The following is an 11,933-nucleotide window of genomic DNA, read 5'->3' as shown; positions in this document are numbered from 1 at the left end:
TTGACAGTGGGAACTGTCCTAACTGAATTAAGACACCTAACTGCAATGGGGCTGATTAGACCAATGGGGTAGTAGAGGCCAAGTTGTGGAACTTAATCACCAAAGACAAGGTGAATATGTAATGGATAGAAGAGTCAAAGCAGTAATCAGAATAATCTGACTCATATGAATTTATGGCATTGGCTATTTAGTCTTGGTGTCCCTAGGAATGAAATAGATGGGAAATCTCTTAAATATTTACTTGATCTGTACAAGCAAAAGAATTCCAGGTCAATTGAATGGCAGTCTAACTCAAATTGCCAGAATGCAGAGTCATGGTCCTTCAATCAATTCTCAGATTTGAGCCAGTTTACAGATCACAATCACTTGAATGCAGTGGAGGCCAGGTCTCCTTGAGGAAGGACCCCTTTGCACTGCCAAAAATGTATATTGTTAATCTTTCTCCCAGCCTTCCCCAAAGGGAACTATGGCCTTTTACAAGAGTAACCACTCATTGAGGACAAGGCAATAGTCAGACTTTTTGGTGTTTGCTAGATACTGGCTCTGAACTGACACTAATTTCAGAAGACCCAAAACCTCACTGTGGTCCACCAGTCAGAGTGGGGGCATATGGAGGTTAGCTTATTAATGGAGTCTTAGTTCAGCTCTGTCCACAGTATATCCCCCAACCCATCCTGTAGTGATTTTCCCAATTCCAAAAGGAATAATTTGAATAGACTTACTCAGCAACTGGCAGAACCCCAACATTGGATCCCTGACTTGTGGACTACGGGTTATTATGTTAGAAAAAGCCAGGTGGAAGCCATTAGTACTTCCCTTTCCTGGAAAATAGTAAAAAAAAAAAAAAAAAGCAATATTGCATTCCTGGAGGGGTTGAAGAGATTAGTGACATGATCGAGAACTTGAAGGATGCAGGGGTGAAGATTCCCAGCAAATCCACACTCGACACGCCTATTTGGCCCGTGCAAAAAACAAATGGATCTTGGAGAATGACAGTGGATTATGGAAAACTTAACCAGGTGGTGACTCCAAGTGCAGCTGCTGTTGCAGACAGGGTTTCATTGCTTGAGCTAATTAATACATCTCCTAGAACCTGGTATGCAGCTATTGAGCTGGCCAATGCCTTTTTCTAAATTCCCTTTTTGCAGGAACACCAGAAGCAGTTTGCCTTCAACTGGCAAGGCCAGCATTACATCTTCACTGTCTTACCTCAAGGTATATCAAATCTCCAGCTCTATGTCATAAGTTTATCTGCAGGGACTTGTCTTTCTCTCCCACAATATGTCACACTGGCCCATTAAATTGGTGATATTATGCTGGTTGGACCTAGTAAGGGAGACATATCAATGACCCTAGACTTATTGATAAGACATTTATGTGTTAGAGGGTGGGAAATTAATCTGACAAAAATTCAGGTGATTTCCATCTCAGTGAAAATTCTAGCAGTCCAGTAGTATGGGGAATGTTAAGATATTTCTTCTAAAGTGAAAGATAAGTTGTTACATCTGGCCCCTCCTACAACTAAAAAGGAGGCACAATGCCTGGTGAGTCTCTTTGGATTTTGGAGGCAACATATCCCTCATTTGGTGTGCTATTCCAGACTATTCATCAAGTGACTGAAAAAGCTTCTGGTTTTCAGTGGGACCCAGAACAAGAGAAGGCTCTGCAACAGGTTCAAGCTGCCATGCGAGTGGATCTGCCACTTAAGCCATATGATTAGCAGATCCAATAGTTCTTGAAGTGTCAGTTGCAGATAGAGACACAGTTTGGTGCCTTGTCAGGCCCCTAGTGGTGAATCACAGTACATACCCTTAGGGTTTTGGAGTAGAGCTCTGCCATCCTCTGAAGATAATTACTCTCCTTTTAAGAAACAGCATTTGGCTTGTCACTGGGCCTTAGTAGAGGCTGAATGCTTAACCATGGTCCAGCAATTCACCATGGAGCCTGAGGTTCCCATCATGAACAGGGTTTGTCTGACTCAGAGTTATAAAGATGGACATGCACAGCAGCACTCCATTATTAAATGGAAGTGGTATATACGAGATCAGGAACTGAAGACACAATAAGTTGCATGAGGAAGTGAACCAAATGCCCATGGTCCCCACTCCTGTCACATTACCTTCCATCTCCCAGTCTGCACCTATGGTCTCATGGAGAGTTCCTTACGATCACTTGACTGAGGAAAAGAAAACTTGTGCCTGGTTTACAGATAGTTCTGTGTGATATGCAGGCACCACTCAGAACTGGACAGCGGTAGCACTACAGCCCCTTTCTGGGACCTTCCTGAAGAACAGTGGTGAAGGTAAATTCCCCCAATGGGCAAAATTTCAAACAGTGCACCTGGTTTTTCACTTTGCTTTGAAGAAAAAATGGCCAGATATGGGACTGTATACTGATCCACAATCTGTGGCCAGTGGTTTGGCTGGATGGTCAGGGACTTGGAAGGAATGTGATTGGAAAATTGGTGCTAAGAAGGTATGAGAAAGAGGCATGTGAACAGACCTCTCTGAATGGGCAAAAGAAGTGAATATATTTGTGTCTCATGTGATGCTCACCGAAGGGTGACCTCAGCAGAGGAGGGTTTTAACAATCAAGTGGATAGTATGATGTGTTCTCTGGATACCAGTCAGCCACTTTCCCCAGCCCCTCCCATCATTGCCCAATGGGCTCATGAGCAAAGTGACCATGATGGCAGGGATGGAGGTTATGCATGGGCTCAGCAACAGGGACTTCCACTCACCAAGGCCAACTTGGCTACAACCACTTCTGAGTGCCCAATCTGCCAGTAGCAGAAACCAACACAGATTTTCCAATATAGTACCATCCCTAGGGATGACGAGCCACCAACCTGGTGGTAGGTTGATTACATTGGAATACTTCCATCATGGAAAGGGCAGAGTTTTGTTCTTACTTGGATAGACACTTACTCTGGATACATATTTGCCTTCCCTACGTGCAATGTCCCTCAATGAGATGGATTGACACAGTGGCTGCAATAAAGGGCTCAAGCATAACGATTATGAGGATGGCAGAGAACTGGGCAGGGTTTCATTCTGTTGTACATAGGTTCGTTATGAGTCAGAACTGACTCAATGGCACCTAACAACAACGACTTGCAATGCTTTTGCCAAAACTACCATTCATGGACTAACAGAATGCCTTATCCACCTTGATGGTGTTTCACACAGCATTGCCTCGGATCAAGAAACTCACTTCATAGCAAATGAAGTGCATTCTTGGGCCCACGCTCATCGAATTCACAGATCTTGTCATGTCCCCCATCATCTTGAAGCAGATAGCTTAATAGAACTATGGGATGGACTTATAAAGACACAATTACAGTACCAGCTAGGTGGCAATACCTTGCAGGGTTGGGGCAGTGTTCTCCAGGAGTCTGTATATGCTCTTAACCAGTGTTCAGTATATGGTGCTGTTTCTCCCATAGCCAAGATTCATGAGCCCAGGAATCAAGGGGTGGAAATGGTAGTGGCACCACTCACTATTACCCCTAGTGACCCACTTGAAAAATTTTTTTTCCTGTCCCTGCAACAGTATGCTCTGCAAGTCTAGAGATCTTAGTTCTAAAGGGAGGAATGTTCCCACCAGGAGACACAACACTGATTCCACTGAAGTGGAAGTTATGAATGCCTCCCAACCACTTTGGCTCCTCCTGCCTGTGGTTCAACAGGCAAAGAAAGGAATTACCATATTGGCTGGTGTGATTGATCCTGATTACCAAGGGCAAATCACACAGATATTACATAATGGAAGTAAAGAAGAGTAAGTTTGGAATATAGGAGATCCCCTAGGACGTCTCTTAGTACTGCCGTGTCTTGTGATTAAAGTGAATGGAAAACTACAGTAAGCGAATTCCGACATGATTACTATGAAAGTTTGAGTCACCCCACCAGGCAAAGAGCCACAATCAGCTGAGGTGCTTGTTGAAGGCAAAGGGAACACAGAATGGGTGATGGAAGAAGGTAGTTCTAAATACCAGCTATGACCAGATGCAGAAAAGAGGACTATAATTGTTTTGAATATTCTTTGTTTTTTTAATATGTGTGTGTGTATAAATATCTTTGTCTTCTTCCCTTCCTTATTCCATTACTTATTATAAAATATAAGATGTAAATGGGGCTAGTGCATTTTTTGGTTTTAAGCATGTTAGTTGTACAATATTAGGCACAAGTGTGACTTTATAATTGTCTTTATTGGTTTGACTGCTAACTGAAAGTTCAGTGGTTCCAAACCACCAGCAGCTCCATGCTAGAAAGATATGTCAGTCTGTTTCCCTAAAGATTTTCAGCCTTGGGAATCTTACAGGGTCGTTATGAATCAGAATCAATACAATGGCAGTGGGTTTGGGTTTTGGCATGGTTTGGGAGATGTATACAGGTGCCAAGTTGATAAGGGATGGGCTGCAGTGATTAAGGTTATGTGTCAACTTGGCTGGGCCATGATTCTCAGCGGTATGGCAGAAATTATGCAATCATCCTGCATTTTGTAATCTGATGTAAGCAGCCAATCAGTTGAAAGGAGAGTTTCCTTGGGAGTGTGGCCTGAACGCTATATATATGATATATGATGTTCTGGCAAAGCTTGCTCTCCCTCTCATCCTCCATGTGACTTGTCATCCTCTGATTTCTGGTTCTTGGGATGTGAGCCTATTGCCTGCAGCCTGACCTGCAGATTTTGGAATTCATCAGCTCCTGCAACCCCATTAGCCAATAGCCTTCTGCCTGACCTACCAATTTGGGGTCTATTGGCCCCTGCAACCACATGAGTCAGGAGAAGCCTCCAGCCTGATGCCTGACCCATGGATTTGGGACTTGCCAGCCTCCACAAATGCATGAGTCATTTCCCTGAAACAAGTCTCTCTATATATTTGGAAACCCTGGTGGTGTAGTGGTTAAGTGCTACAGCTGCTAAACAAAAGGTCGGCAGTTCGAATCTATCAGGTACTCCTTGGAAACTCTATGGGGCAGTTCTACTCTGTCCTGTAGGGTCACTATGAGTCAGAATCGACTTGATGGCAATTTTTTTTAATATATACATGTATATATATGTGTCACAGTTTTGCTTCTCTAGAAAATCCAGCCTAAGACACTGACATACATTTTCTCTCCATTTGTCCTCCATTGTGTTTTATACCCCACTGTAGCCCCTAAATCTTCTATTCCCGGATCCAGCATTATTCTTCTGAATCATCCCATGTTTTGTGTCTTATGTTTGGCTCTTTTAACATCTCATTGTCAACCTCATATTCATGAAAACCTTGTAGTGGACTTTAACAATATTGTCAATTATGTACTTATTCAATCAATATTTACTAGTTCTTATCCTGTAGCAGACACTGTCCTTTAAAACTGGTGAAAGGAGACAAAGTTGCTTACCTTGTGAATGGCCCAGCACCCCTGCCTCCTATTAATGTAGGATTTAGGAATATCAGCACTGAAATGCACCTCTCCTGCATAGCTGGCACCCAAACTCAGCCTACTTTCCCACCTGCAAGGCTGTTCTCACAACGTACACAGTCCATATAAAAGTAGAGTAGCAAGTTTTGGGGAGTCCCTGAGTGGGACAAATGGTTAACACACTTAGTTGCTAACTGAAAAGTTAGAGTTTCAAGTCCACCCAGAGGTGCCTTGAAAGAAAGGCAAACAATCTAGTTCTGGAAAATTAGTCATTGAAAATCCTATGGAGCAGAATTCTACCCTGATATGTGTGGGGTTACCATAAGTTGGAATCACGTCAATGGAAACTAGTTTCTAAGGTTTTAGGGTCTCTATCTTAGAGCCAATTCCATGGTGCACCTTGTGTGATCTAGCCCCAGCTTCCCTCTTGGTGTAATGATGACAGCATGGATCTTTCATATATATTCAGCCAGGCATCTGTCTCTAGTTTTCGTGATAAAGCTAGCTTCGTGACTGCATCATATAATATGATAGATGTTTGCCTTTGCCTACAATTCCATCATACAAATCAAAACAATCTTCATGGAACCTCAGTGAATTAGAGATACCATGCAAATAGAGATCGAATTCATTTTAGGCCCTTAAATATCATTTGGTTATTAATTTCTCACTGGTAAACTCTAATGGTATGGATATTTTAAGGATATTCCCATCCTGGTCCCCTTAACAAATGGACTCTATCCATGATCACAGATGGCATCTAATGTCAAGTCACCCATCTTGTGCACCTCTAGGCACTGAAAGAAGGAAGTAAGGAAACTATATAGATTAGCTTCAACTCACAAACCTACTGGTGAAAAAAATACACTCAGCCAATAGAAAGTCACAATTTCGGGGATCTGACTAAAGAGAAATTGAGATCGGCTATACTAGGATATATGTGAACGGTTCTCAATCACTCCTATGTGTATCTAAATTACTAGTAGTCATCGTGGTGTATGAGTGGTCCAGGAATACTCCTGAGAGCCCACTGAGAGTGCTGTTCATCCAATGTTGTAATGTAAAAAAATGTTGCAAAATAAGCATGCAGAGTTAATTCCATTAATCTCACCGGAGAAAAAGGTGCCTCAATAATACTGGCACAATGGATCAAATGACACTTTGTTGTTGTTGTGTGCCATCAAGTTGATTCCAACTCATTGCAACCCAATATGACAGAGTACAACTGCCCCTTAGGGTTTCCCAGGTTATAATCTTTATGGGAGCAGATTGCCTGGTTATCGCAAACTGATACAGATGTTATTTATGTTTATGTTTTTTCCTGCAGAGCTTCTGGTCAGAAGTCTTGCAGTAGCGTAAACAATTAAGCACTCAACTACTAGCTGAAATGTTGGCAGTTCAAACCCACCCAAAGGTGCCTCATAATCTGCTTCTGAAAGGTCACCGTCTTGAAAACTCTGTGGAGCAGTTTTACTTTGCACACATGGGGCACCATGAGTCAGAATCAATTCCACGGCAACTAAAAACAGAGTCAGGAGAGAGATGATGGTGGGTTGACCGGAGCTCTGATGGTGGAAAGAGGGTAGGGCCACAGTGAGCTGCTAAGGACACTACAGCTGCTCCTAAGTTCCCTCAAGGAACATTAGTGCTCCTAGGAAGACTCTAATTTTTAATGTAACTCATGCGAAATGGTAGTCCCTAGGTGATGCAAATGGTTAGGCTGGAGGTTCAAGTCTACCCAGAGGCACCTTGAAAGAAAGGCCTGGTGATCTAGTACTGAAATATCAGTCATTGAAAACTTTATGGAGCACAGTTACTCTGACACAAATGGGGTCTCCATGAGTTGGAATAAACTCAAAGGCAACTGGTGAATGTGAAATGAGTTGTAATAATAAACATTGCAAAAGGAAGCAATGTTGCAATGGCTGGAACTTTCGTTGGCTTCTGAGGAGAGGAAGTCAGACCATGCCTCTGTGTTTTCTGACCAGTCAAGGGAGTGAGGGCACTAGCCCACAACCAAAGTCAATACTGGCCTGTCTAATAGCTTCCCATGGTGGCAATGGTGGATATGGCACCCTCTAGACACTCAGCTCCAAATCACTCTAATTCTAAAGTCACCAGGCAAGCAGTTTTATTATCTGAATTTGATTTTCCAAAGAGATTCTCATATGGGCAAGAAATTGTGCTGACCAACTGAAAAGGAAACTTCAAGTCTCAGTTCACACTTAAGAAACTGTCATTTGATTTATTTGTCATTCTTTTGTGAATCTGGTTAATATGAGAAAGTGAAAAAAATTGAGTTCCTCTTTATGCAAGATTAATTAGTGTAGACTCCACAACCACACTGTCTGGATTAGAATTTCAGCTTTTTCATTCCCTGGCTGTGTGACCTCAGGCAAATTTCTTAACCTCTCATTGCCTTATTTTCCTCAAGTGTGTGATAAGGAAAGCAGAACTACTTATCACATAGAAATAGTGGGAGAAAATGAGTTAACATATGTAAAGTCCTTAGAAGTAGCAGTGTATAAGCATTAGCTATTCTGATTATTACCCTTTATCCAACCATAACATAGTGATTTAGGATCCAGATTCTGTAGTTAGACTGTCTGGATTTATATTCTGACTTTATCACTGACTTTGGGAAAGGGGTTTAGTCTCAGTTCCTTCAAGTATAAAATGGATTTAACCACTGGAACTATCACATAGGGTTGTTCTGGTGATCAGGTGAAAGAACACATTCTGAAGCTCTAAGAGCAGTGATTAACCATAGTAAGTCTCAAATGCTAGCTACTGTTTTATTCCACACACACATATATTAAGCTGCACCTACAAAGAAGCCTTAACATAACCCCTGCCTTTAAGAAGCAGACCGTCTCAGCAGAGAGATAAATATATAAACATATAATTACAATAGGGTGAAATAAATGTTTTAACTACAAAAGAAAAGCAGTTGGGTTAAAGCGATGACTAAAGATAGACATAATAAAAAATAAATTGAGGCAAAGTTTTTAGTGTTGAAATTCATATTAATAGCAAAATGTTTTATTTCTTAAGACTGAAAGAATAAAATAAAAAGCTTAATAAATAAATTGCCAATCTTGTTTCCAGCCATTTAATAAACTGAATCATACCAATTCATATTTGGGATTACCTACATTTAATGCAACTACAAATGCTTAGAGAAAGCACATCGAATTTACAAATCTTTGGTAAATCTCTATTTGCAAAATCAAAGTTGCCCTGAAGGGGACTCAGCTGTAACTAAAATTCTGTGGTTAAGGGTTCAGTTGCTAACTAAAAGATTGGCAGTTCAAATCCACTAGGCACTCCTTAGAAACCCTTGGGGCAGTTCTCTCTCCCATAGGGTCGCTATGAGTCAGAATTGACTAGACAAAGAGTTAGTGTTTTTTTTACAGAGAGTTAGTTTTGAGAAAATTTATTTGCTTCAGGGCTAAGCAATGAATATAATCTTACTTTTCGGTTAGCAGCCCAACTATCTGTAAAAAAAAAAAAAAATTTTTTTTTTTTTTTTATCTGTAGACCTGGCTAAATCTTTAACTATAAATTATATGGAAGTTAAAAATTCCTTTCAATCACAGATGTGTATACAGTATTACTCAATAAACTCAGAGAAAACACTATTTTTCATGACTTTTACAAAGCCCTCTTAATCTGTGCTTCTTTTTATTGTTCACATTGAAATCATGTGAATCCCAAGATCTGAATGACATCTATGTATGTGTCCCTCTATTTTTATGAAGCTTGAATACAAACTGATAACACAGTTGAAAAAAATACTTTCAGAATATTCTTTTCTTTTTGTATGTTTTTACTATTATCTTATTTCCCCCCTTTTGATTTTAACAAATTATTTCACATCCTATTTGTGTTGTGTTTTTATCAATAATATCAAATTTGCTTTTGAGCAGCTTACATAAATTAGCTGATAAAGCTAGAACGAGTTTCTCTAGCTTTTTAATGTGATTTCCACAATACGGATAAATCATTATAATCATATTTTACATACTGATGTTATTAGACATGATAATACATTGTTAAATGAACATGCTTCTAAGTTATTATTAAATGGTTAGTTTCATCTGTATTCCACAACTGTTTCTCATTTAATTTTTCCATTTCAAATTTTGTTTTTTAATTTCATTTCAGTAACTTATTATGAAGACAATATTCTCTCTGGAATGGAATCTTGCAAAATATGGGAAATATATATTACATATGTAATGTTAACAAATTAAATATTTTAATTATCAGTAAGAACTTTAATAAAACTATAATTTATTGAATGTGTAATATCTTCCTATGTTGTATTAATGTTCACTAATTCTTTCAACAACTCTATGAAGTAAGTCATTGAGATTCTGGGAGTTAAGCAAAATATTACTAATATCACTATAGATGAGAAAACTAAGGATTCTGAAAGTTTGGTGATTTCACAAAGACTATGTGGTCAGTCCTGGGTAGCTCTAGTTTCAAAAGGCTCTTAGTCATCCATGTTATGAGTGGGGGTACTAAGATTTTATCCTTCAATTACCAACCATTTATTATGCATCTTTTGCAACTAGAATCCCTGATGCCCTTGGTTTTGTTTCCAGAAGAACTGCATTCATTGAATTCTTGGCAAAAACCTACTCATATTGTTACAGACCTATAATTCCATGAAAATAATAACAAATGCACATATAGTACATAAATGTATATCATCTCCTTCCTCTCTCTTAAATCTGCATCATATGAGAACGCTCAATCTGCCTGAGGCTTTGTAGCTGAAACGAAGGTTGAAGAATCTTCCTGTTTTTTTGAGATTAGTCCCAATCTATGTTCCCACATTATTCTGCTACCAGAAAATCTCTATTACAAATGTGGGTACAGGAATGATGAGGATATGATGTTAATTGGAATATAGAAGTTCAGTGGATAGAAATCTGTTATGGATTGGATACAGATAAAGAAAATTCTAGCTGCACAGCACTCTACTAATTAGCTACTCAAAGATCGTTGTAGGTAGCATGAGGAAGCCTACTCTGCTATTGCCTATGTGAGCTAATAAGAAGCTTACTTAAGACAGTAATATATAGGTTAATACAGAGTTTAGTAAAGGGCTTTCATCACCAAGTCAGAATGAAGCCTAGAATATTACTATTTTCTCTAAGCTTTTTTTTTTTTTTTTTAGAATTTGTATCATAGGTACACTTATATACAACACTTACACACAACATAGGTGGGGAAAAAAATCACAATTTAATTGCAAAAATAAATTTTTAGAAACTCATACTAACTTCACACATTATATATGGCTATTCTAATTGTAGTCCCATTAAATATTTAAATGCTATTAAAATAATAAATTGTCTTCCTTTGAAAATGTGACTTTTTAATTGAAAGAAAAATGTACAAAGACATTGGGATAGTTTATTAATGGCAAACCAATTTCATTGGAAGTTTGAAGCCTTAGTTCTTATTTCTAACTTTCCTCAGCTCAGGAAGATGTAGATTTTCTTGGCAACAGTTGCTGTGTAAAATATTCTGAGATAGAATTTTTTATTATAATTAATAATAGATGAAAATTTCTGAGTTTTTGATGTTCTAAACTCTATGCTGTTTGATTTACGATGTCTTTATAGTTGTTTTTCTAGTAATTCTCAGCCTCTTCCTGTTGGTATAAGGGATTAGTCATCTTTCCTTCTAGGTGGATCTGATATATGTATTTTTTTTCTTTTTTCCATATCTTCATGTCTTGTGTATATATTTTAATAAAATGACTAATTCTACCGTAATAAGGCTGGACTACAAGTTTTCTAACTTTCTGGTGGAATTTTTAGCCCCTCAGTAGACAGTTACTAATACAGACTTGCCGTATGTGTTCTTGTAATATTAACGCTATGTGGAAATATCACCACTTTCGAAAGTTCCAAAACAGGCACCCACTCTTGTGACAATTACCTAAGCTAACATATAAAACATATAAACCTCATTAATTGGAAGGGTATAGTTCAAGTGCTTGTACAATATTATTCCCTCTTTTTTTTTTTTTTTTTTAGTACTTACGTATGACCGTTTAAAATGGAAAATTGAGACATAGCTTCAATTCATACAGTGCAGATGAGGATTAAAAATACATGCTTTCCATCAAGAACAGCATAAAGAATGTAATCTGTAAAACGTCTTCTGCTTTTCCTATATTCTCTCTATCTTTTTTGAAATACAGGCTTTCCACTAGGCAGCACCAATGTAGGTTTTTATATTTATCCCTTCCTTTTGTCTTCTCATCTTATATGTATTCCCTTTCTTTTGTCCTCTCTTCCCTTGCTGGCCTCTGCAGTCTGACTGCCAATTTGCACCTCTGCGTTGGGATAACTTCATTGTTTTGATGTCCAATTATCAATTTGCACCTATAAAGACACCCAGTGTGTGTCACATTTATTGTTCAGCTTCTGTGCATTTCTGTGGAAATGAGCAACTGCCTACAGCGTATGCGACTGCAGTCAAGGCAGAGTTTAG

The 11,933-nt window shown here is 38.9% G+C and overlaps 1 pseudogene; it reads left to right on the top strand.

Moving 5' to 3' along the window:
- The first annotated feature begins 314 nt into the window (after positions 1 to 314).
- Positions 315 to 4,028, top strand: LOC126076273 (uncharacterized; annotated as a pseudogene).
- Positions 4,029 to 11,933: the final 7,905 nt, after the last annotated feature.

Source organism: Elephas maximus, chromosome 4 (genome assembly GCF_024166365.1).
Source record: "Elephas maximus indicus isolate mEleMax1 chromosome 4, mEleMax1 primary haplotype, whole genome shotgun sequence".
NCBI classification, from domain to species: Eukaryota; Metazoa; Chordata; class Mammalia; order Proboscidea; family Elephantidae; genus Elephas; species Elephas maximus.
Note: the sequence above shows the minus strand (reverse complement) of the source record. Positions and strands in the feature narration are given on the sequence as shown.